The sequence below is a fragment of the Mastigoproctus giganteus genome, chromosome 7 (assembly GCF_048544385.1).
Source record: "Mastigoproctus giganteus isolate SK-2022 chromosome 7, ASM4854438v1, whole genome shotgun sequence".
Lineage (NCBI taxonomy): Eukaryota > Metazoa > Arthropoda > Arachnida > Uropygi > Thelyphonidae > Mastigoproctus > Mastigoproctus giganteus.
The window spans coordinates 161789505-161815072 of record NC_143581.1 but is presented as its reverse complement, the minus strand read 5'-3'; the positions used below and the strand labels follow the sequence as shown (position 1 = coordinate 161815072).

The 25568-nt window shown below is 38.0% G+C and overlaps 1 protein-coding gene across 2 annotated transcripts in view; it reads left to right on the top strand.

Moving 5' to 3' along the window:
- The first annotated feature begins 14260 nt into the window (after positions 1-14260).
- LOC150083295 (ATP synthase F(0) complex subunit k, mitochondrial-like) overlaps positions 14261-25568 on the top strand; it is a 42235-nt gene continuing 30927 nt past the window's right edge. Inside the window, exon 1 of one of the 2 annotated variants that reach the window (XM_090377159.1) lies at positions 14261-14372. The gene's annotated coding sequence lies outside the window, so the exon portion shown is untranslated. Of the gene's footprint in view, positions 14453-25568 lie in introns of both variants that reach the window. The other variant, XM_090377160.1, reaches the window with a different exon arrangement.

Below are 25568 nucleotides of genomic sequence, written 5' to 3'. Positions count from 1 at the left end.
TCGGGCCCTTTGTTATTACTTAAAAAAAGGCATAGTGGTTTCTTTCATGAATATTACATCTGATGTCACTATAGAGATAGCTAAAGCTAAGAAAAATGTTCTAACACAGTTGATTGGTATGTGGCAACAGAGATGGGATCTTAGTGCAACTGGGGAGGTGACTAGATTGTTCATTCCAACAGTTAAATTTACTTATGATAGTAACAACAAATGTTTTTTTCCTTCTATGGTAACATCGTTTATTTTAACTGGCCATGGCTCATTAAATTTTAAACTATATTACTTTGGTCTGGTCAGCTCTCCTTTATGCACTTGCGGTCAACCTGAGACTTGGAGTCATTTATTATATGATTGTAGTTTGTATGTTGAACATAGAGAAAGGCTAAAAGTGAAGATTGGTAATTTAGTTAGAGGCTGTGAAAGTGATCTTATTGCTAATCAGGATAAATTTCAAGCACTGCAAGAGTTCTGTGTAACTGTTTTTCAACGGAGAAGACATTGGAATAATCTAATGATTACTAATTAAGATTTGGTTATATACATTTTGATTATTTGTGTTTTTTTTTTTTTCCCTTTTAGTTTGTTTATATTATGTGTGTGTATATATGTATTTTATTTATTTATTTTTTTTTTTTTTTTTTGCTGGCTCTCAGGTGTGGGCAGCCTGGGAGCGGGATTGCTGGCACCCACCGGTATAGCACTACTTCCGGTGGGTGCGGGATTTTTGTGCATGAGGCACTTAAAATAGAATACCAGGCCCAGCACCAAGTGAATATGGGCAGCCATTAGGGTCTATTCGCCAACGGGGAGCGGCTGTGCAGGTGAGAGCTTCTCCCTGATGGCGAAGAGACCTTCCATACAGGTCTATTTTGCAGAGGTTCTGCACAAAGTCAACTTTATCAGGTGGAGATAGACGGAAGTCTAGGTGCCACCTTAGACATAATAATAATAAAATAAAATGCCATCTAATTAATACAATAACAAACGATGTTATTTTATATTCGAAAATATTTTTAATGTTTAATAAACAGACTGATAACTATGTTGTTTCAATGTATTTTTTTATTAATAAATCAATTTATGCACTTTTATAAAAGAAATCCACCTCGACCAGTAATGATGAATAAAAGAGACAAATTTCAGTTATATAATCTAAAATTTTTGTTACCTCTTAAAAGTTTCAAATTGCAAGATAAGTAGGGAAGATCACAAATAAAATATGGTGCTACTATAGCCTGCATTCTACGCCTGATCCGCATTCTACCGTGATACCGTGCAATTTACAGGCAGAGACTGCTATGTAAGCCCATGCTACGTCCCTTCTGTTCTGGCCAATGCGCCATAAAAAAATCAAATCAAACCTTCTGTTCTGCACGCTTGCCTGTAGGTTATAGTGGGACCATGAATTCATATAATATCGGCGCGGTGTACGATTTAACTATTTTGTCGCTTTGGTTTGGAGATTTGTTGTTTTCTTGTATTAATGTTAGATTTGGGGGGGGGGGGATGGTAGTTGTGTCATTTTTTCATTTAAACATTAGTTAAAATATGTATGAAAGAATTGCGCAACCAAAATGATTAAAACCGCAACACGAAATCTAGAGCGCGTGCTATAGCAGAAACGTGCGCGTAGAATGCACACTATAGTGCTACCGAAAAGTGCTAAATCCGCCACTGGTTTGGTCGTTGTTTGACAATTTTGACGCCAGTACTGGTTCACTTTAACAACGGCGACCCTCGAACACCCCACCAGTTCAGCCGTTCGGGAAATCGAGGCACCAGCTCGTCGAGCTCCCACAATCTGTCCTTTACCAAAGTCTGATAAATCCTTCCTTTTACCCATCACGCTCGGAATTTTACTACCTACTGAACCACTGATACTTTATCTATGCTACGTAGGTTTACTAATTACGCACTCTCGTACCTCACGTGGTCAACGGGTCGCATTCAGTTTTTGTAGGGGTGGTCATAATTCAGTGATCACTCAGTGTAAGTGTTCCTAGATCTATCTATCTAAAAAAAAAAAAAAAACATTCAAACACCTGGTCGCCATACCATTCCCCCTTACGTTATTCTTGGATATGCCACTGGTATGATTGTAATAATACAAGCATTTTTATTGTTACTATCATATTACTCTGTCATGCTTTGTCGCAAATTCCAGATGCAGCGGTACGAGATCTGCAAGAAACAACAGTATCCACTCATAATACGCTATCGAAACTATGACTTGGATCAGAATCTCAAAGAGTACAAGCACGAGATGGTAATGCTGCACATTCCATTTCTCAATGTGGAAACAGAGATACTGTCAGAGATGAAATTTGTCAAGATCTATGACGACAATGAAGAGCTCATACTATATCGTAAATTGTAGGAATCGGACTTGGACATTCGCAAAACGATAGAAATATGTAAGACGATATATCAAGATAATGACGACGGTGACCCTGACGAAGCATGCGGTAATGACCTGTTAGCCTTGTAACGCGACTGCGAGAAGACCCCTTTCGAAACTTTTACAATCATCCAAACAGCGAGATTAGTGAGGATCTAAAGCTTGCTTCGCTCAACCGACTCAGCGCAATTGCGAAACAACGCAAAAACTTGATGACCAACGAGGACCTCTGCAACTTGAATGAGAATGGCCAATGACAAGCAAAAGATTCTGCTCATACATGTAATTTGGAGTCTGTTTTCACCCAATCATGAACCGATTCAAATATTCTTGACCGGCCCAGCTGGTTGCAGAAAAATGTTTATGATTCACCTCTTGATGGAAATATACAACCGCTTCAATAATACGGACGGGTAAGGCTGAAGCGCATGTAATGTAATGATCTTGGATGTGGTCAGAGCTGGTTTATGCCAGCTCTGTGCACCTCCAAGATCACTGCTCTCAGGATATCAATTTCTCTGGTTACAAAAGGTTTCTACCACGGGTGGCAATGGTTAACTGAAAGCCACCTAAGTGGTATGCGCAAATCATAAACATTTTCCACAACCAGTTGGTTTACGCCAGCTCTGAGCACTCATCAAAGATCACCTATGCCTTGCTTTAAATGCTTTACTTTAAATTTTGCAAGAAATCCATTTCTCAGTTTACCAAAATATTTTTTTGGTGGCAATGGTGACCCCAAAGCCACCTATGTGGTATGCCGCGAATCATAAAAGTTTTTTCTGCAAACAGCTGGTTTATGTTAGCTCTGAGCACATCCAAAATCACCCCCATGATCCTTTGTGCGATCTCCCCTCTCTCGACCCCGTTTATCTTTGCTCTGAAACGGAAATGACGTCAAAGGACGCACTACAAACGCTCTTCACACACCCTGGAGTCCCACAGGGTTCGGTGTTGGGTCCACTGTTGTTTTGTGTATTTATCAATGATATTGATGAAGGTATATCAGGCTTAATGTCGAAGTTTGCAGATGACACAAAGGTTGGCAGGGTTGTTAATGACAGTAATGGCAGTGTGCTACTGCAACAGGATCTAGATAATTTGGGCAGATGGGCTAAGAAGTGGCAACTGAAGTTCAACCTTGACAAATGCAAAGTACTGCATATGGGTAGAAGTAACCCCAGAGAAACGTACCAACTGTGTGGTACCACACTTAAGGTGGTAGAAAATGAAAAAGACCTGGGAGTAATTGTGCAGTCAGATATGAAGTTTTCTGAGCAATGCAGACAGGCTGCTAGGGCAGGTCATGGGGTTTTGTCAATTATATATAGGAATTTTGCTAGCAGGGAAAAGGAGGTGATTGTCCCTCTGTATAAGGCAATGGTCAGGCCACGCCTTGAGTACTGCGTACAGGTCTGGAGGCCTCATTTTAGGAAGGATGTAGATTTGCTTGAGCGTGTACAGAGAAGAGCAACACGATTGGTGAGGGGAATGAAGGGATTCTCTTACGAAGAGAGGCTTAAGTTCTGCAAATTGCAGTGGCTGGAGACTAGGCACCTGCGCGGTGATCTGATTGAGGTCTATAAGGCCTTGAATGGGTTGAGCACGCTGAATTCTGATGGGATCCTTCCACTTGTTCAGATTACGAACCTACGGGTACATAAGTTCAAATTAAGAAAGGATAGATGTAGAATAGATGTGCGGAAATTTGCCTTTAGCCAGCGGGTGGTTAATTGCTGGAACAAACTTCCATCTGTCGTTGTGGAAGTTGATAGGTTAAATAAATTTAAGGAGGAACTGGACAGGCATTTGGAGGGAATGGTGTGATTTTTTTTTTTTTTTTTTTTTTGGCTGATGCTGCATAAGCTCCTACACTTGCTTTCTTGCATCATGTGCCACTACTACTACTACTACTATTTCCGCATAGGCGCACTATAACCATAGCAATAATGCGCTAATAAACAACCATACCACACACACGATTTCCGCATCGCAAAAGTGTGACAAATTGATTTTACTACCGTCCAAAATTTAGTAGGTGCAGCCAAAGATGTTTACACATAAAAAAATCACAATATCGACTGTAATGAATTGTCGGCCGAAACAACAATCAGCTTCGAAGAACAATGTAAAGTGATATTTAATTTAGGCACATTTGTGGAGGAACAGCCACAATTAATTCTATTAGAAGATCCTGCAAAGTGGCCAAAACTCACCGATACTAGTAATGGAGGTCGGTATGAACGAAATTGACCCAGAATTCTTTGAAAAGGGGGTAGAAAAAAATCGGTTTTAATTTTTTTGCCTTTGGTCAGGGGCTTGAGCCTGGATTGTTGTGCTTAGTGGGCGGTCATCTTACCTCGTGACTGTGAGGGTTCTCCCGTTAGATTTGGTTTATCTTTTTTTATTTATTTTTATTTTTTGGTAGTTGTTGGGGCATTGGCTTCTGTGGCCATAATGCACCTCCCAAGGTTTTTGCAATACTTTGATCCAAGCCCGAGGCGGGATTAGAACCCGCGACCTTTGGGTTGCCAGGCAGGCGTTTTACCCACCTGGCTAGGCCGGTCGGCGATTTGGTTTAGATGTTAGTTTTGAATGTATCGATTGAAACGTCATAGTGAATTTTTGTGAATAATTTTAACGTTAATTTTTTTGCAATGTGGGTGTTAATATGGAAGGTGTATTTTTGGGGGTGCTTATGCTGTGAGGGGGATGGCCGCCGCCCTCCTCGCGTCTTGTGTGCGGGATGAAAAACTTTTTTTTTTTTTTGTTCTGAAAGATAAATTGCTGGTTGTTTCCATCTGTGGCTAAGACCTGAAAATAAAATTCCAAAGAGCTATCTGTTCTTGAAAAGCTGAAAATTAAAACTGTGTGTTTACTTGAAGTCTTGTGAGTTTATTTGTAATGATTATATTATTTTCTCAAAATTGTAATTTGTGAATTTGAGAACTAGACAATTCGATTTTATTCTGGTTATATTCTTTGGAATTAAAATGGATATTTTCCCCTTGAAAAACCTATACACAATATATATTTCTATCGTCAACATTTTATTTTTATACCTTTAGCTCTATCCACAGTAATTATGTTTAGGACTCACAAGGTCTGATAAAATTTCAAAAGCATTCAACTCTTTATTTGCACCTACCTGATGGGAGGAAATTTGCAAAATACACTCGAAATTCTCGTCCTTAATCACCCACACACACACACACACACGAAAATCACATGGCGATTGATTCTATTGCATGGTTAGATTTTAGACATTTTTCAGTTGAATGAATGTAAATGAGTTTACTTACATATTAACAGCAGAACACAAATTCAATCTGCCCCAAGCTACACTTTTGCCTGCGTTCGAAAACTTCAGCCGACGAGTTGTACGAATCGACCCCTTTTGATTCTGAGTTGAAAAGAACATAGCAAAGAACATTCCAGGATTTCTGTCCTATTCTCATTGTTGAATGGAATGAACTTCTCAAGTGTAATGAAAGTGGTTGTTTACACTTTTTCCAGAAAGAACACACAAAGATTATTTTCATTTTAACAGAGTACGAATTTACATAGTCACAAGAGATAACTGCAGAACACAAGCCGTTTACATATTGAAACGATATAATGCAAATTTATTTTGAATATCATCAGAGTACATCTTCACAAAAAGACGGCTGTACATGCTACTAACTCCAGTAAACGCAACTGGTCATTTCCGCTCGGAAAGAGAAGTACCGAACATTGCGAACTACCAATCCATTCGGGGGGTGGATTTACTGTTTGAAGTGAACATAATCACTCGTTTTATGTTCAAGACGTGAATACAGTTAGAGGCTGAAAAATTACAATTTACTTTTTAAAAGATTGAAATCATAGATGCCAACTTTTCACTTACGAAAAGCCGGAGTTATGCATTTGTAGACGATTTAAGCTATTCCCCTTCCAAGGAGCGTACGGATTTAGTGGGGAGCGGATATTAGGCGGAATATCAAAGCGGTAATTTCCGCCTTTTAAAACCACATAGCATTAACACAGACATACATGTAAAAACGATAAAATGTCTCTTCTTTTGGAATTAGATGGACATATTTTTTTCATTGAAATTAAATAGATATTTTCCCACTGGAAAAATACAGAATTTTTTCTTATATATCTGTAATTGTTTTGAAAATCTAAACATACACATCACGTCTGTATTTTCAAAGCCCAAATTAAAACCAGCGCATTCAGATGATAAAAAGGTTGGCAGGGTTGTTAATGACAGTAATGGCAGTGTGTTTCTGCAACAGGATATAGAAAATTTGGGCAGATGGGCTGAGAAGTGGCAACTGAAGTTTAACATTAAAAAATGCAAAGTATTGCATATGAGTAGAAATAACCCCAGAGAAACGTACCAACTGTGTGGTACTACCCTTAAGGAGGTAGAAAATGAAAAAGACCTGGGAGTAATTGTGTAGTCAGATATGAAGTTTTCTTATCAATGCAGACAGGCTGCCAGGGCAGGTCATGGGGTGTTGTCAATGATACACAGGAATTTTGTTAGCAGGCAAAAGGAGGAGATTGTCCCTCTGTATAAGGCAGTGGTCAGGCCACGCCTTGAGTACTGCGTGCAGGTCTGGAAGCCTCATTTTAGGAAGGATGTCGATTTGCTTGAGCGTGCGAACAAGGAAGGGCAACAAGATTGGTGAGGGGAATAAAGGGATCCTCTTACCAAGAGAGGCTTAAGTTCTGCAAATTGCAATGGCTGGAGACTAAGCACCTGCGAGGTGATCTGATTGAGGTGTATAAGACCTTGAATGGGTTGAGCACGCTGAATTCTGATGGGCTCCTTACACTTGTTCAGATTACGAACCTAAGGGGGCATAAATTGAAATTGAGGAAGGACAGATGTAAAATAGATGTGCGGAAATTTGCCTTTAGCCAGCGGGTGGTTAATTTCTGGAACAAACTTCCATCTGTCGTTGTGGATGTTGATAGGTTAAATAAATTTAAGGAGGAACTGGACAAATATTTAGAGGGGCTTGTTTTCTAATTTTTTTTTGGTTAATGCTGCATAAGCTCATAGGCTTGCTTTCTTGCATCACATGCCACTACTACTATTCTCACTAGCAAAAAGTACAGCGCGTGAGTTTATTTCCAAAGATACGTTATCATCTGTTCGCGTTTACAGATAAACTTTATTCCAATGTACAGGAAAAAATGAATTGGTGTTTCAAACTCTAATCTTAAGTGAATAATAAGCAATGCGACGCAAAGGACAGAAAACAATCACATTTTACATCTCAACGCTACACAAATCAGCCGAAAATATAGAGAGAGAGATACGACCTTTTAAAACTCCAGTTCGATCATTCCTGGAAATAGTTCCCCGGATCTGTGATTGTGTAACTGGTTCTTGTCAAAACTGTTACCACGCTGTAATTATCGCTCTGGAAATTATGAAAAATCTCTAATTTGAATGGGTGAATATCAATGCTGATGGTTCGTTTAGTCTGTGTAACGAATAAATAAAGTATTTATACCAATTTAAACTTAATAACTTAATGTTTAAACACAAACAATTCGATTTTCATGAACAAGCCGTATTTCCATCCCGGCAAAAACAATAGCTTTGTTTTTATTCCCGACAGCTTAAAAAGAAGGTCAAATGAAGTTGGTTTTTTTTTTTTTTTTTTTTTTTGAAAGTTTACTTTTGAAAGAATACTTAAATTTAGCAGGCACATATGTTTCTGTCTCCCCTCCCCACCAAGAGGGTGTTGATAACAGATGGACCTATGACTCATAGATGATTTCCTGTCCAGACATGCATCAGATTGTGTTCTTAAAGAAAAATCTTTTTGGTTAGTTTCTACTCAATTTTAAAAAAAAATCTTATTGGTTCGTTTGTACCCATTCTAGGCATCCTATTGGTTAACAGAGAACCCTTTTTTCGCTTCTGATGGTTACTTGCAACTGTCGTTTCATTCCAAACTAGTGTTTAAAAAGAGCCGTTTGACCCTATTCCCTCACTTGCTTTTTTTCCTGATCGTTGCCAGCTTGTTTGGTTTGTTGTTTTTTAAAGACATATTTGCAATGAGAGTTTATATTAGAATTAACAAGATTATGTATTGCATCCTCTTTCGAGCTTTTCCTTTTAAAACTAAATTGATGTGGAAAATTTAAATTCCTGGCAAAAAAATAAAACCTCCAATCTGATTAATATCAATCTTTCCAATACTTTATCAATACATTCCAATACTTTAAAAATGAGATAGGCCGATAGTCTCTTGGATCAGTAACTATTTTGCCTGGTTTCCTTATTAATTTTAGTAAATCCATCTTCTAGAACCCAGGTACAGTCCCAGAAATAAAACATTTATTAAACATTTAATATAAGACCAGGAAAGGTATATACAAATTTAATGATACAGCTATTTTCAAGCTTATTATTTTCTGGAGTTTTATTAGAAGTGAGAATGTAATTGATGTAAATAAAATTAATAAAAATGTATTTTGATTTCTGTTTATTCAAAATTGTAGTATTCGTTACAATCTTCAAGGGCACCAAATACATTTCTGTATATGGGTGCCAAAAACCCTAGCTTCGGCCCTGGGTACAGAGAAGGCAACAAGATTGGTGAGGGAAACAAAGGATTACTCTTACCAAGGAAACTTAGTTGTGCAAATTGCAGCGTCTGGAGACTAGGCACCTGCCAGCAGGAGCGGACTGGCCATAAGACTTACAAGGAAACCCCGGCGGGCCGGAGAACGCAGGCCGGTGTAATTTTCACTATTACACTCTGAGTTTTAATCCAATCCTCCTGTGCCTGCGAGGTCATCTGATTGAGGTGTACATGGCCTTGATTGCTTTGAGCAAGCTGAATGCTGATTGATTCTTCCTCTTGCTCAGATTACGCATCTCGAGGATATAAACTGAAATTAAGGAAGATAATTTAAGAATTGATGTGCCGTAATTTGCCTTTAGTCATTGGATGGTTGATTACTTGAACAAACTACCATCTGTCATTGTGGAATTTAATTGTTTAAATAAATTCGAAGAAGAACTGGACAAACTTTTGGAGCGAATGGATAGGTGAAATGGAAAGGGGTTTTTTTTTGCTGATGCTATATAAGCTTGCTTTCTTGCATCATATGCCTCTGCTCATACAAAAGCACCCAAAACTCTACACAAAAGAAGAACATATATATCTGACAAGCAGGATTCTTCTGCTGCTCTGTTTTTCGATGACATTCAGATTTCTGGACAATATCAGATATTTCTATTCTGATTTCTATTCTCTTTTGGAATATGCATGTAATGAATAGAACATTGCTTCCTGTGCATTTGAAAAACTGTGTTTTCTCTTTCGCTATCGACGTTACATTTCTTCTACACAGCCTTCACTCTTTACAAATCTGAAATGCGGCCTTCTATAAAATATCGTTCCCATGTCTGGGACAGTGCCCGAATATCCTCTCTCAGACTATTCAAAAAAGAGAAGTTAGGTTAATTGATGATCCTTCGCTTACAAAGTCTTTCCACATTATGTCCAACAGACACGATAGGAGGGACTACATGATGAGAGCCTTGTCAATCAATTCGGCCCTGGAGGGAATGTGCAAGGCTCAAGGGATAGAATTTTTTTTTCAGCGTGGTCTGGGCTTCATAACAGGAGAGACTGCTTCTACAGGGATGGGATACACTTAAATAGAAAGGGTGCAAGAATATTTGCTGATGCTATCGAGGCAGTGTTTGGTGGATCGGAAAACTGCTAGCTTAGGCGGGTTCACAGACTAAAAGGTAAAAGTAGCTGCAGGTAGAGGTGAAGGTGATTCTTGCACTACTTCTATTAGAATAAGCAGCTGCCTGGAACGAGGGGTGTTGGGGGTTTCAGGTACTGATGGCAGTCATCGTGAAACAGGTGGGTATATGGGATGTGTTAGGGTAATTAAGAATAGGTGCACGTATACTTGCATGTATACCAATGCTAGAAGTATAGTAAATAAATTTGAATTTGAAGTGTTGGTCAAGACATCAAAGGCGGATATTGTTGGGATATCAGACACGTGGTGTGACACAGATATTAGGAATGCAGAATTAGAATTTGGGGAGTACAATGTGTACAGAAAGGATAGGAAGGGAGGAGGTGTTATGCTGTTAATTAAGAAAAAACATAAAATCAAAACAAATGCATCCAGTTGATATAGATGAACGGTGCACTGTTGAGTCAGTTTGGTGTAACACAAGCACTGCGAAAGCAAAAATAAGAGTAGGAGTGTGTTATGGGCCTAATGACTCGAATAAGTACAATGAACAATTGTATAGAGAAATAGAGTGGGCTAGTAAATCAGAATGTCTTATATAATGGGAGATATTAACTTCCCAGATATTGATTGGAACTTGTGGATTGGTCACTCGTACACTAGCAAGACTTTTGTGGATTTATTGGATAATTGTTTTCTGCCACAGCATGTTCGATAGGCAACCAGAGAGGGTAATACACTTGATCTGGTTATCAGCAGTGACCATTCGCATGTTAAGAATTTGCAGATAAAGGAACCACTAGGTGGCAGTGATCACAGTGTAGTGATGTGGGATTTACTTAAAGATATAATTACCATCAGGGGTAAAGGAAGGGGTTTTTGCTTCCGTAAAGGTGAGTACAGTGGTCTCAGACAGTTTTTTTTTTTAAATTCTGTACAATGGGATCAACTGATGATGTTACCAGCAGCAAATTCTAAGTGGAAAGCATTCAAGGAATTAATCGTGAAAGCTACTAAACATTTCAATTAAGAAATATTGTTCAAGGTTTAGTCCTAAATGGTTATCAAATGAACTAATGATATTCTTGACAGAGAAGAAAAATGCACGGGATACATATAAATTATCAGGCGACACAGAAGCCCATGGCAGATATAAGCTAGTCTGTAAACAAGTCACAAAGGAGGTTAGGCAGGCGAAGGCAGATTACGAGAAATCTTTGGTAAAGGATGGTGAGAAAAACAGCAAGGATTTCTTTACTTATATAAACTCTAAAAGGAAGGGGATGAATCTGATTGGTCCACTTGATATCAATGGTTCGACTGTTGATGAACCTCTTCAGATAGCAAACAAACTGAATGAGTATTTTGCATCTACATTCACACATGAGGAATTATCAAGGTTTGAAAATGCCACAAGGTTATCAAATTGTAGCAGGGTGCTTAATGATTTTATAATAACTGAGAGCAAAGTGGAGGAGAAATTGTTGAAGTTAAACATAAGAAACGCACCTGGGGTGGATGGGATCTATCCAGTTATATTAAAGGAGGCAGCAAAGGAAGTAAGCAAACTCTTAGCCATAATTATAAGAGCATCCTTGGACTCAGGGGAGATCCCCAGGGACTGGAGAAGTGCAAATGTATCCCCAATTCACAAAGGGGGATTGAAGGGTGACACAAGTAATTACAGACCAGTTAGTTTAACTTCTGTTCCGTGTAAAATAATGGAGTCACTGGTTAAAGATGCATTGCAGGATCATCTAGACAAGACTACAGCAATAATTCAGACACAGCATGGTTTTTTTAAGGGAAATTCTTGTCTGACAAATTTGTTTGGTTATTATGATGTAGTTACAAAGGAACTGGATGGAAAAAATAATTTTGATATTATTATTATTATTATTAGCCATATGTTGCAAGGAAGCCTGAGGCTTATGCTGCACCAGCGGAAAAAAAAAAAAAAAAAAAATTCCCGAGTTACCCAGAGAGAGAGGAATCACCAGTAAAGAGAAGAATGATGATATCTAGCTCAGGACCCTAGGTGTGCCAAGCCCATACTCACCAGATGTGATTTCAGGAAATCTTTTGATACTGATGCGCATGGAAGACTATTGTACAAATTGGAGCAGAATGGTATTAAGGTAAGTTGCTACAGTGAATAAGAGGATGGTTGAGTTGGAGCAGACAGAGGGTGGTAATCAATGGGTGCTGCTCTTCGTGGCATAATGTTATTAGTGGAGTCCCACAGGGTTCGGTGTTGGGTCCACTGTTGTTTTGTATATTTATCAATGATATTGATGAAAGTATATTAGGCTTAGTGTTGAAGTTTGCAGATGATACAAAGGTTGGCAGAGTTGTTAATGACAGTGTGCTACTGCAACAGGATCTAGAAAATTTGGGCAGTTGGGTGAGAAGTGGCAACTGAAGTTTAACATTGATAAATGCAAAGTACTGCATATGGGTAGAAGTAACTTCAGAGAAACGTACCAACTGTGTGATACTACACTTAAGGTGGTAAAAAATGAAAAAGACCTGAGATTAATTGTGCAGTCAGATATGAAGTTTTCTGAGCAATGCAGACAGGCTGCCAGTACAACTCATGGGGTTTTGTCAATGATATATAGGAATTTTGCTAGTAGGGAAAAAGGAGATGATTGTCCCTCTGTATAATGCAATGGTCAGGCCACGCCTTGAGTACTGCGTACAGGTCTAGAGGCCTCATTTTAGGATGGATGTAGATTTTCTTGAACATGTACAGAGAAGGGCAACAAGATTGGCGAGGGAAATTAAGTGATCCTCTTACCAAGAGAGGCTTAATTTCTGCAAATTGCAATGGCTGGAGACTATGCACCTGCGCGGTGATCTCATTGAGGTGTATGAGGCCTTGAATGGTTTGAGCACGCTGAATTCTGATGGGACTCTTCCACTTGTTCAGATTACGAACCTAAGGGGCATAAACTGAAATTAAGGAAAGACAGATGTAGAATAGATGTGCGGAAATTTGCCTTTAGCCAGCGGGTGGTTAATTGCTGGAACAAACTTCAATCTGTCGTTGTGGAAGTTGATAGGTTAAATAAATTTAAGGAGGAACCCGACAAACATTTAGAGGGAATGGTTGTGTGAATTTTTTTTTTTTTGTCTTATGCTGCATAAGCTCATACACTGCTTTCTTGCATCACATGCCACTACTATTACTACGTTCTGTTTCTTCTGCGTGGTTTTTTTTATAAACATTTCCATGGGTATTGTTCTGAACTGGTTTCGATTGTTCCCACTCTCTCTCTTCTAGACCAGTGAGAACACGTGCCCAACCTGTTAGCATCCTTTTACTGTCCAACTTCAAACTCGCAGAACTAGCTTAACATCCTTCTCATTTATCCCTTCAACTACCGTTTTCTGGAAAAATCTCATTTTCACGCTTATTTCCTGAAAATTTTAATCTACAGAAATTGAAGTGTAATGTCAACAAGCATCTTCTTTCCTCTTCCTAAACGTATATCCCGGAACAGTGCAGAATATACTGTGGGTTTGAATACCTTTCATGCTGTTATGGGTAGCACATTTGATATCATTGCCGTCATCTCCAGAACTGTTCAAAAATTCAGTGTCCGAATCCTGTTAATGATGCGAAGAATTTTTATTGGTGTTTTTAGAATGTGGCTGAGGTAGCTTTTTTTTTTTTTTTTTCCTCCAGGAAACTCAGGTTTTTCTTCAGCATACAGCAAATCGACCACAGAACACATACTGTTTATAGAATTTTTGGACGGTAAATTATAGCTTAACTTGCTGATCCTTCCAAAACCCAATAACCTAAAACTGCAGCCATTATGAACCCACTGCAGGATGGAAGCCTCCTCAACAATTCATGCTGAGAGAAATGGACCATAATCTGCCACGCTGGTCTAGTGCGGCTGCAGATCGACCGTATTTAGCAGTTAGAGGCTTGAACCCCGATCTACTCAAAAACGTGTGCTATTGTATAGTTAGTAGGTTATTGGGCTCCGTAGACCACGCGGCTACGGAGCCCAATAACCTACCAACCAAAAAGTTTCGTGTGTTTTTCATTAAAAAAAAAAAGAAGCCAACTGCACAAAATTTCTACACTTAGGTGGCGCTGCATTTCTTTCTCTAAACTCACTTTAGATGTACGTGAAACCACAGATGCGATATATTTTATTACTCTGTGCGTGAAATCTCTGAGTTACCTGATATATATCACGAGCCAACTGTAACTATTACGGTATGTAGATCCGTACATTCTTGATTTTGGTGTAATTTGTGGAAGTCGGTATCTGTAATTTAGTGAGCAGGTTATTCTTGGTACATGTAACCTCAAGATATATGTATAGCAATTTTAATATTACATTCGTAATTTTATAGTGTTTTTGTATTTTATTAGCAATTTTAATATTACATTCGTAATTTTATAGTGTTTTTGTATTTTATAGTGGGTTACCACAGTTTTAGGCCGTTCCTTTCGGTATTTAAGAAAAAAAAAAATCATCCACCAATTTGATACACGACTAATTGTGTACCTATTGCTTTATAATGATTAACACCGATCTTATAATTGTCAGATTAAACTTTGGTGCTAACCGAGTGCAGCGTTTTTTCTTGCGAGTTAAGTAGCTTGCATTACCATACATAACCTAGCACACTTTCGAGTGAGCGCCTTCGTAGCCAGGAGCAGCAGTGCGTAGCATACGCTTCTTGATTAGACTGGGGTTCGAGCCCGTGACCACCAAATATGGAGGATGCGGAAAGGTCAGGGAATGACCACCGCATATCCCCTGAGCAATATGGCCTTAGTTGCTTATGCTCCTAAAAACCAAATAACAAACAAACAAACTTTCGAGTGAGGTCAGGAACAGTATTTTCAGGGTAGCTTTTTTTCCCCACCCGGAAACACGGGTTTTTCGTTCAGTATACAGCAAATCGACCACAGAACACATACTGTTTATAGACTATGTACGGTAACCCTGGGCACGGTGTCGTCGTTGTTTGTTTTTTAGGAGCATTAGCAACTAAGGCCATATTGCTCCGGGATATGCGGTGGTCATTCCCTGACCTTTCCGCATCATCCGTATTTGGTGGTGACGGGCTCGAACCCCGGTCTAATCAAGAAGCGTGTGCTACGCACTGTTGCTCCTTCCCACCTGGCTACGGAGGCGCCGCACGGTGTCGTGAAGGGTATTGTAAAGTCGTGGTACCGGCGTGTACCGGTGAACCTTACAATAAAAATCATATTTATATTCAGAAAAAAGAATCAAGCTTGGACTTCTGGCATCTGGCCAGTATTGGAAATGCGCCTTTGATTTTCATTAAAGTATTATTAAATTTTTGTGTAATAAAATATAAAGTGTTAATTATAATATTAATTAATTTATTACTATCAGTGTTAATATTGGTCTGTGGCAGGAAATCCATGCTTCTGCTGCATTAGCCAAAAAAATTTTTTATTTGAAATTCATTCATCCAAGCTAACTAGCCTTTGAATTTTTCAAGCTGTTGGTGTCACCTACCCATGGAAGCAACTTTTTCTGTTGATTAAATATTATTATTATTAGCAACATGGTGCAAGGAAGCCTGAGGCTTCCTTGCACCATGATGCAACACCAGCCAAAAAAAAAAAAAAAAAAAAATCCTGAGTTACCCTGAGAGAGAGAGAGAGAGAGAGTCAGAAGTAGAAGGGAATCACCAAGAAAGAGAAGAATGATGATATACTTGATTGTGAAACCAAAACTTCCTACAATGCATTCTGCATCTCCTCTCTCTTAGCTTGAATCATGCCTTGTGGTTTAATTACTATTAAGTGAAAATTTTGCCTTCACTCATTTCACTGTCCCTACTCATAACCTGCTAAATTTTAGTCAGATTCCTCTGAGATATATGATGACTGTGTTCTGTAAATCACTTTGAATTTTTACATAGTATAGGTGACATTTGCCATTCTCACCAGACATATTTACTTTTTTTTATTTATTATTATTATTTTTTAAGTGTGACCATATCTGTATATATAGAGTCCCACGTGCTGTCTTAAAATTGCCATATACTCTGCCCTACCTTTTATTATTCAGATACCTCTCCAATGATAGTTGGTTGTGTCCTACCCAAGTGTTACATGTCAGACAAGTATAGAAGTGCGCATAGTTTTTTTAAGGAAATAGTACTGCAATTGTAAATGCATGATGCTGTGATCAACAGACTTCTAGCACAGAACAATAATAGTGTGTCACATAAGCAATTGAGTCGGTAGGTGATTTTTTGATGGCACTGATGATCCTAAGGGCGATGATTGGCAATGCGATCTGCAAATGGAAGCACACTGTTCCTGAAATGGTCATGAGGTGACCCAGGAAACCTCCAAAGCTGATGGAATGTAATGAGAGCAGTCTGCAAAGATTGTTCACTCAAAACACAGGTCAACACTCACTGTACATACAGTCAAGCAGTGAGCTGATTAGGACACATGTCAACAACAGTACAGTGCACAGGCCACTACATGATATGTTACCATGGTCATGCAGACTAATGCCAGATGCCATTTAGCTTGGCATTAAACTCGCCTTTCATGACCAATGGAAAGCTGTGATTAGGAGTGACAAGTCATGGTACGTGGTCTTGACAGTCTTGCCTGGGTGTGGCAAATGTTTGGAGAAAGCCACCTGCTAGATTGTATCATCCCAGCAATGAAGTTTTGTTGGTTTGGAGGCAGCATGGCAGTCTAGAGCTATTTTTCAAGGTTTGGCCTGGGGCAATTGGTTGTAATAATTCATTACCTACATTGTGGTAGAACCTCGTGGAAGACCTATACCTTGATCATCAGGATAATGCACTGTCACACTGCTTGCCAGAGTGGCTGAGTGGTTAAGGTGCCAGATCCTGCCAAAACCCTATGGATGTTTAATTACAAATCCTACAGATGTCATACTGCTCGCATAATGAAATACTACTTGAGTCAAGAGTGCTAAAAAGTTAAGACTGCCCAACCCTGAGCCCCTGACCTCATCCTATAGAGCAGCATTTCCCAAACTGTGTTCTGTGAAAAATCGTAATTAATAATTAAAAAATAATAATAAAATAAATAAATTTTGCATATTTGTAGCAGACACCACTTTTGTATCTTTATAATTTTTAACATTATTTTTTTCTGTTATTAATATACTGGCATAGACTAATAATCAAATAGACCATGGAACACTATTTGATGTCACTGCATAGAGAAGTATGCGTACAGGTAATGACATATACGAAAAAGTAGCAATGTAGTGATCTAATATGCCATTCGTATGCAATTTAGCCTGGAATACATGGGTTGAAGGAGAGAGGGGAGCGAACCGATATGGTAACTAAACTCATTTCCTTGTTTAAATTTTTTTTGATAATTATCGGTATTTCGAAATATTATTATTAAAATAAATGACCATGGATTTGTCATGGAAAGAAGGAACTTTAAACGAGAAGCAAAGTACTTCAAGTAGTGCAACTGTGGTTGATGAAAATGAACACAACATTGTCACACTTCAAGGTGAGGATGAACAGTGCAGCCTTTTGTTCCCCAAAAAATCAGAAGTGAAAAAACAGAAACCAACTAATAAAAGACCGAAACTAAAGTACGATGACAGTTATTTGAATTTTGGCTTTACATGTGTTGGAAATAAAGATGCTCCGTGCTTTGTATGTAATAAAATATTACCAAAGAGTTCTTTGGCTCCCGCTAAACTTGTGTTCCATAAGTGTTCCATAAATACAGTCAGACTTCTCTTTAATGAACTTCCATATAGCGAAATTTTCTATGTAGCAAACTTTTTTGATTTGCCCTTGGTCATTACATTGAAAATTGATTCCCTATAACAAAGAATTTCCATATAACGAACCGATTTTGAGACTGGATACACATTGTTCACATCTCTGGCCTTTATGAAATAAAGCTGATGCTGTAAAAAGCACGAATTAAGAGCTAAAAGGATTAAGCATTAATCCCATTAGCTTTTAATAACTAAAGGCTTTAATTTCATGAATTAAGAGCTAAAACTATTTTACAATTTAATAGTGCCTGTAAAACCCTGCAAGAGGAAACTAGCCAGCCACGGCACGGGATAGAAAAAGATGGAAGGTTGGGAGAGGCCTTTGCTTAGCAGTGGGTCAGCAATGGCTAAAAAGAATTAAAACCTATACAATGTATACACTACTATGCCGAGAAGTCCCAGTGGTCAGCTGTCCACAGCCATTGGCAAAGATTAAGGCATATTCCCGATGTGGACATTGGCTCTCGTCAACCTATTTTCTACCTTAAGCATCCTATTAGAGAATTAGGAGAGAGTGATTTTCCTTTATCTCGGAAATTCATCTGTTTAGAAGAAATGAGTCATCCACACTTCCACTAAATTTCACCTGTCTGTTTACATGGTAGCTACAAGTGGTCCTTAATTTCAGCTTTATTTTAACTGCTGTGCAAGTATCCGTACAGTGTCTAAGAGGAAATCCTTGAGTGTAGTGTGAAAAAGTGGAAGTGCTTAATAGTGTAGATCATGGCATTAATAAAAAAGAAATCACTTTAAAATTTGATGTCACTGCCAGTAGTGTGTCAACCATTCTGAAAAATCCTGTTTCGATTCTCAAACTGTTTGAGGGAACGGGACCCAGTTGGAAGCATGCAAAATTATGCCTTTGGGAAGATGTAGATGAAGCAGTTTTTAAGTGGATGAAGTTGATTCAAGACCAAAAACATGCTGATATCAGGGCTATTAATAAAAGAAAAGACTATGGAGTATGCATCTCTTCTGGGGCATAAAACATTCCAAGACAGTTCTGGTTGGCTGGACAAATTTAAAGAGTATGGCTTACTCGAAAAAGTTATTTCTGATGAAATTGTAATTTTCTCCTTACTATTTTTACCACTTGCACAGTTATCACCTTTTAAAAGTCACTGTCTTGTTTGGCAAACATTTAAAACATAAACGTTTCATCAACGTTAAATGTCTTTGGACATTTAACGTTGATGAAATCGAAGAAGACTACACCCATTGGAAAGAAACAGTTTTGAAAAAAAATTATGGAGGACTGAGTCCAAAGACATTTAACGTTGATGAAACGTTTATTTTTTAAATGTTTGCCAAACAAGACTGACTTTTAAAGATGATAACTGTGTAGGTGGTAAAAATAGTAAGGAGAGAATTACACTCTTGGTTGCAAATATGGCTGGTAATGAAAAACTGAAGCTTTTAGTAATAGGCAAAAGTAAATAACCCTGATGTTTCAAAGGAATAAAGTCTTTAGAGTTGGACTACAACAGAAAACTTTGAATAAGAAGCAAAATTTTTGAGCAGTGGATTTTAAATTTCAATAGAAAGATGACAAAAGAAAACAGAAAAATCGCATGGATTGTTGACAACTGCCCTGCCCACCTTCACTCGGTAATTTTGAAACTTACAAGTGTGAAGCTTGTTTTCTTTCTTCTGAATAATTCGTCTTAACTGCAGCCAATGCACCAAGGCATTATCAAGAATTTGAAAATGCACTACCAAAGGTGCATACTGAAAAAATATTATACTGAGAATAGAAACCAACCAACCTATAGATTGTGGATGTGCATATCAGAGTTGGTGAAAGTGTGGAGTAAATATGTGACAGAAACAATGATTAAGAATTGGTTTGCAAAAGCAGGTTTTTCTAAAATGCTAATTAACAGAGATGAGAGGGATGAACTATTAGAAAACTGAGCAATCTTGAGAAGAATTCCAAGCAAGGTTTATCAGTGGAGAAATCATTCTTGATGAATTTTTAAGAGTTGATAATGATGTTATATAGTAGCTGAATATCCGAGTGACTCCAACATTTTGGAGCGTATTTAAAGAACTAGTGACAATATCGACAATGAGTTTCGTGAAAATGAAGGCAATATTAAACCTTCCAAAAAAATGTTGGCAGCATTTGAAACTTTGCATTGAGGCTTTCAGTGGGAAGAAAATGTAACAGAAAATATATCTGAGTGTTTAACGTTTTTAAACAAATACGAACATTTTTATAAACGGTGTACAGTAGAATCCGGTGTACAACAAAAAATAACCAAATATTTTACGACATAATTCTTAATTGTACTAATAAATTGTAGGAATCATGTGTAAGTAGTCATTTCTTAATATGTATATATTAATAAATTGTTTTAAAATTCATTCCCACTTTTCCCATCTTTTATTATATTTCTGAATTTACAGTATTTTTCATTGTTGAAAAGGTCATATTTCTTTATAACAAATTTTTTCAATTTTTTCAATAGCAGTTCGACTGTTTATAAGTGTTCTGTCAATATATTGCAAGATGAAAAGTGTTCTGTGACTAAAAAAAGTTTGGGAAACGCTGCTATAGAGTGGATCATTGGGTGTATGTGAGCTTGGAGGCTAGAGGCTGTTTGTAATGGCTAAAGGTTTCGTAGCAAATCATTTGTTTTAATATTAGTATTTATAGTGACAAATGATGCAAGAAAGCAAGCTTATACAGGATCAACCAAAAAAAATGCCCATTTCTCCTATTCATACTCTCCAATAGTTTGTCTAGTGAATTTATTCAAATTATCCACTTCCACAACAACAGATGGAAGCTTTTCCAGCAATCAACCACCCATTAACTGAAGGCAAACTTCTGCACATCCGTTCTGCAGCCATCCTTCCTCAATTTTAATTTATGCCCCCCCATGTGCATAGTCTGATCAAGAGGAAGAACCCCATCAGCATTGAGTTTGCTCAAGCCAGTCAAAGCCTTAAATACATTACATAACTTACCTACCTTAATACATACCTTAATTACATTGCCCTGCAGGTGCCTCGTCTCTCGATGCTGCAGTTTGCAGAACTGAAGCCTTTCTTGGTAAGTGTATCCCATTTTTTTCCTTGCTAATGTTGTTGCCCTTCTCTGTACTCATTCCAGCAGCTCTACATAATATGAAAAAGTTTCCTTACCTAGCTTTAATAGGAAATAATAGGAAAAGAAAAAAAATTCTTTATATATATACATATAATGTCAGTGAACCACTTAGCGCTATGATGTTATTGTCTGTCATCATACATGTCAATCAATATATCGTACTCGACTTCTACTGCCAATACCAATAACATGCATCGTCTGGTTACTGAGAATGCAGGGAGAAAGTGTGGTAGTGGCAAACCAGTTTGTCCGGTAAATTTGCCGTGGTTTTGGTGTTGGCTTTTTTTTACCTTTGCCAACTCAGTTTCTGTATGCATTTTGTGGAGTCAAAATGGGCAATACTTGAACCTAAAAAGAAAATGTTTTGAGTGATAAAGCACATTTTCATTTGAAGACTGATAATCCTCATCAAGTTTGTGCATTTCCACATCATTCATTGGAAATGATTGGCCTGTTTTAATGTTGTTATTGGTCTTTTTCAAATCTGAAAATGCAAACCTTGTTTAGTCAACACGAATGCTAATATGACCTGGGGTGGTCCCGGGATTGTGAGATTTTTTTGAGGGGGTGGGACTACAGCAGTGCTCTTGGGAATCATTAAGTTTTAATCGTCATATAGCTGTAAAAAAAACTCATTATTTTGATCATGGGAGGTGGGTGGGTAAGTATAGCCCTTTTGGCAGCTACTTGGGACCATCCTAGACTGATGTGATTCCAGAGCTCTACCCACAGTTTAGGGAAATTGGCGACATAGGCAGAATATTATATCAACATGATGGAGTAACATCTTATATGGCTAGGTAGGTAGAGCCATGCAAATGGAGGATGCATTGGATGTGTCGCACCAGGGGGGGCCCCCAATCAAGGGAGCCATCAAAGTCAACATAAATAAGGCCCCTTAATCCCTTTTGCATCTGGGCCCCCAAGTACCTTTGCACGGCCCTGAGAGTAGGTGTTAGTCTTTTGTGCAAAAGATTAATAGATTTTCTCATCTGACTAATTAAATTAGAACATCTAAGGGATTTTCTAATCAGGCTCTTTTTTGTTTTGGAGCTGTATCATGGCTGCTTGCTTTTCTTCCCTTGATGTTATGGAGATATAACAAGAGCCATGTATACACTGGAGCTGAAGAGTGCCATGTGCACATAACTAAGCTACGAATTACTGAAGTCTCCAAGATGTGTATTTGTAAAGTAGTTTCTGGGATAAATAAAGATGTGCTTTGTAGAGTTATGAATTTTACCCATGTTTGAGAGTAAACATTGAAAGTAGTATGTTTATTGCATTCTATATTTTCAAGATGAAACTCCCAAATGTAAAATAGATAATATATAAGTGAATTTGTTCTTTGTTTTTTCAGTAAAAAATAGTTTATTATCAATGTATCAGCTCTTATAAACTGTGCAGCATGAGGTAATCACCTGTTTGTCTCTGCTTGCAAAGGTCCAGGGGCTCACATCTGGTGAGTATGGGCTTGGCACACCCAGGGTCCTGAGCTGGATATCATCATTCTTCTCTTTCTTGGTGATTACCTTCTACTTTTGACTCTCTCTCACTCAGAGTAACTCGGGGAATTTTTTTTTTGGCTGGTGCAGCATAAGCCACAGGCTTCCTTGCACCATATAGCTAATAATAATAATATCATTGACAGAACTTCATAAGTGCCTAGTAGAATTTCTGTGCCACTCAGAGACCTTTGTGTTGGGATATACAGTTAGTTACCTTTTAGATCTTTTTCATTATCAAATATTTTGAATTTGCTACTATTAAAATGCAGTACCTTACATTTATCAGTTTAAACTCAATTGCCATTTTTCAGTCCATCTATGTACTTTCCCTAGATCAATATCGACTAATAATATTGGTCCATAAAGAAACAATAGTCATTTAAACTACTCTGGCTTGTACTATTTAACCAACCCTTTATCCGTAGTGGTAATTTTTGATAATAACACATTGCTGTAATTTGTACAGTATTTTTTCATGTGGAACAGTATCAAAAGCTTTACGGAAATTGTTGGAATTTATTTTTTTATTATTTTTCCTGGAATAAAGCCAAATTTACTTACTTCATCCTTTGAACCAATTTTGCAAAAAAATGCACTTGCAGCGTGATGTAGCCAGGTGTTTAGTGTGGCAGTGTAGCAACACATTTGAGTTCAAGCCTACATTAACTGTTGAATGTCATGTCAGCTCAAAAAAAAATTACTAAGTGAACTTTTCGGTGTTATAAATAATTCTAGTAGACTGGACTGCAGAAAGTTTTCTTTTAGCGAGGGAGTTGTTAATTTCTGCCAGGGTCGTGCTGTATATATTGGCTGCCTGTGTTCAAAGGAAAAATATGCCACCCCGGAACATTGTAACCCCCCCCCCCACAAAATAAATAACATTTTTTGTAATAATATTTTATCGATATTAGAATTTATAAATAATATTTACATTTTTTTTATTTCCTTATCACGCTTTATTCATACTATACATATTTGAACATGAAAATAAAGGTAACATAAAATTAAGACGGCTTTGTGGAATAAATTTTATCGAAATTTGATATGTTTATTTTAAATAATATCACTTTTTTTGAAAAAAAAATCGTGAAAACAGATATTATTAATAATTGTTATAAAAATATATAATAATAATAACTAGGGGGGGCTCTGCTCGCTTTGCTCACCTACCCCCTGCACGCTTTTCTACGTAATATGTAGAGGTTGGACAGAGTAAGTCAAATCTTTTCTATGTAAAAGATACACCTGTCGAAATGTACTGGTCGAAATCTAATCTAATCTAATCTAATCTAATATATAAAAGAAAATAGAAAGTGTAAGAAAGAAAACTATAAAAAGTAAAATTGTGTGAATGTTAAGTGAATGAAAGTTATTATTAATTGTGTATTCTATCTTAGCTACTTCACCGGACAGACTGATGGCTATGCAGGCCCTCAGGGGGCTTCATGGTTATCCAAGCTGACACCATGCTGTAACTTTTCCTAGCTGGCATGATGTGGGATGCTGATACTGGCCATTAGGGTAACCCACAGGCCAGAGTGGGGCAGAACTGAAAAAAGCACGCTTCACCATAGGAATCTCTTTCCCTATGTTCTTTTATTCCTACCACTTGGAGTGGTTGAGTTCGCAAATCCCATTCTCCCAGCCTATGTGGCCCCTATCCCCCTTTTGCCTGTTGGCTCACCCAATTTCAACTCCCACTCTTGGACCAGGGGTCCCCTTACTGTCTTCCCTTTTAAATCAGGCGAGTGCCTCAAAACTTCTCCCTCTGTTCTCTACCTCTTTTATCCCACCCTCTTCCTATCTTGCCATTATCTCATTTCCAATAAATTTTTTTTTGATTCTCCTTCAATGCCTAAGCTACCACAAGGTTCAACTACCAGACTTTATTCTCCCCGTGGCAGTAATGGAAACCTTGTAGTGCACGCCATTTTCAGGGTCGAATAAATATCACTATGTAATTATTTACCTGCGTTCACATAGGTCACTTAGGAATAGGCCTTTTGCTTCAGGTTCCCATAATGCATGAGGAATATTATTGCATCCAAGAGAGCAGGACACTAACATTTAACTAAACTACGGGATTTATTTAACTAACTAAACTACAAATTATACAAATATTTAAAATATTTACAAATTACTAAACTATTTGTATATATTCATTAATATGTACAAAACCATTACAATGGAACATCAAATGTTAGACAGCGAAGCACATCCACAAGATTGGTGAACGTTATGTTCACAGTTGTTGATAATTAATTGCATTTGTAGTGATGTAATTGCCTTGCTCTCTTCTCCCATTGGCTTGAATAAATATCACTAGGAGGAGGAAATTTTTTTTTTTTAATGTATAGAGATAACCTTTATTTACAACTAAACATAAACTTGGTGCTTGAGGTTGTGACAGACATTCTCTCAGATATGCTAGACAAGCTGTACTTGCTACTTGGGAGTCTAAAATGCTGATGGAACTGATATTTGGGTGACACTCAAGTCAGTGGACCCAATTTTGGCAAAGTCTGGACGGTCAGTGACAGCCAAATCCTCTGCTTGCACCTTCACGATGGTGGGACTGTTAGTAATCCTGGGTATAAACTCCCATGCACAAGCACACTGTGGGTGACCACCCAGGTGTGAAACAACGTAAGCAGGAGTCAAGGTGTGGCACCCACACCACATGGAGTAATGCCACCCCTCTGTGTTACCAGGCATTACTAGGTGGTAGATGGCTCTCATCAACCGGTGCAATACCACCACTTTGCTTATTGGAGGCTTGAAGTGGTGGAACCCATGTTTAGTCTCCAGAGTTAAGTTCCGGTCAACTGTTCCCCATCTCTTCCATCATGCAGTATGACTGATGACTTTTGAGGTTATGATGAACATCATGGCGAGATCCAATCTTCCTTACATTTTGAGGGTACAGCTCTAAAACAGTGTTCGCAGGCCAGCCGCTAGTTAGTACACCGGACTGAACCTATTGGTAACTCTCTAGGAGGCTT